Source organism: Colobus angolensis, unplaced genomic scaffold (assembly GCF_000951035.1).
Source record: "Colobus angolensis palliatus isolate OR3802 unplaced genomic scaffold, Cang.pa_1.0 Scaffold303, whole genome shotgun sequence".
NCBI lineage: Eukaryota > Metazoa > Chordata > Mammalia > Primates > Cercopithecidae > Colobus > Colobus angolensis.
Window position 1 is genome coordinate 810195 of NW_012116300.1, and position 1807 is coordinate 812001.

Here is a 1807-nt window from a genome sequence, read left to right on the forward strand (position 1 = left end):
GCTCACCCCAACCTCTGCCTCCTGGGTTCAAGCGATTCTCCTGCCTCCACCTCCTGAGTACCTGGGATTACAGGCATGAGCCACCACACCCGGCTAATTTTGTATTTTTAGTAGAGGTGGGGTTTCTCCATGTTGGTCAGGCTAGTCTCGAAATCCTGACCTCAGGTGATCCGCCCACCTCAGCCTCCGAAAGTGCTGCGATTACAGGCGTGAGCCACCATGCCCGCCCTGTAAAATTGATTCTTTAAAAAATATTAGAACATTTACTGATGGTAGACCCACCTTCCCCACCTTCAGGGTCCACTTTCTAGGTGGCCACAGTGCCTACTTGGCCCCTATAGCATTTGAGTTTGCAACTCTGCTTTTGGAGTTAAACATGTTTTAGGAGTCCTGCGATTCTGATTGATGCTATTGTCAATTTGACAAAAGAAAAATTACTCCCGGGGTTTGTGTCTGGTGTTTTCCAGGTGTTCTGTTTTTGGGATTTTGTTGTTGTTTTGTTTTTGTTTTTGTTTTTCTGAGACAGAGTCTCGCTCTGTCACCCAGGCTGGAGTGCAATGGCACCACCTCAGCTTATTGCAACCTCCACCTCCCGGGTTCAAACGATTCTCCTGCCTCAGCCTCCCGAGTAGCTGGGATTACAGGAGTGTGCCACCGTGGCCAGCTCATTTTTGTATTTTTAGTAGAGACAGGGTTTCACCATGTTGGCCAGGCTGGTCTCAAACTCCTGGGCTCAAGCAATCCACCCACCTTGGCCTCCCAAAGTGCTGGGATTATAGGCTGAGCCACTGCGCCTGGACAGGTGTTCTGTTTTTGTCTTTGATTTTTTTAGAGATGTGGTCTTGCTATATCACCCAGGCTGGTCTCAGACTCCTGGTCTCAAGTGATTCTCTCGCCTTAGCCTGCTGAGTAGCTGGGACCACAAGTGCGAGCCACCACACCTGGCTTCTAGGTGTTTCAATCCTCAAGGCGAAGAGAGACATGCAACTTAGCAAGTCAGTACTGTTTTCAAGCCAGAGTGAGCAATGAACTGAAAGCTGAAGTGGGGAGGAGTCCTGGCATTGATGACACTCTTCACTCTGCCAACCAGGAGGAGAGCTGAGTGTCCAGGGTCAGGGAATTTGTTCCTGAAAGGGACCCTTTCACCCCACACAGTCCCAGGAGTGCACCAAGCCCCCCAAAAGTGGATGTGTCGATGTCTCCTGACTCTTGGGCAGAAGTTTCTCTACCAGCAAAAGGGGACACTTCAGGGATGCTGGCGGAGTCCAAAGGTTTGGATCCGTCCATGGGATCACCTAAACTAGGTCAAATGAAGTCTGAGCATCTATTTAATTGTTCAAAGAATATTTATTGGACACCTACTATAAGGCAGATATTAACTTCTTCTTGAGAATGAGAGGTATTCCTTCCTTGGCTGGCTTTTGGATCTAGGCAGGTCTAGGAGAGAGGGTTACCACAGTTTCCATGTGGCAATAGCAGCCTCTAAAAGAGCTCCAAAAGGTGTCAGGGCAAGGTGAGTCAGTTAAGTAGAGCAGACATTAAAAACTTAAACGGGGCTGGGTACAATGCCTCATGCCTGTAATCCCAGCACTTTGGGAGGCCAAGGTGAGCTGATGACTTGAGCCCAGGAGTTCCAGACCAGCCTCAGCAACATAACGAGACCCCAAATCTATTTATTTCTTTTTTTTTTGAGACGGAGTCTCACTCTGTGCCCCAGGCTGGAGTGCAGTGGCGCAATCTCGGCTCACTGCAAGCTCCGCCTCCCAGGTTCACGCCATTCTCCTGCCTCAGCCTCCTGAGTAGCTGG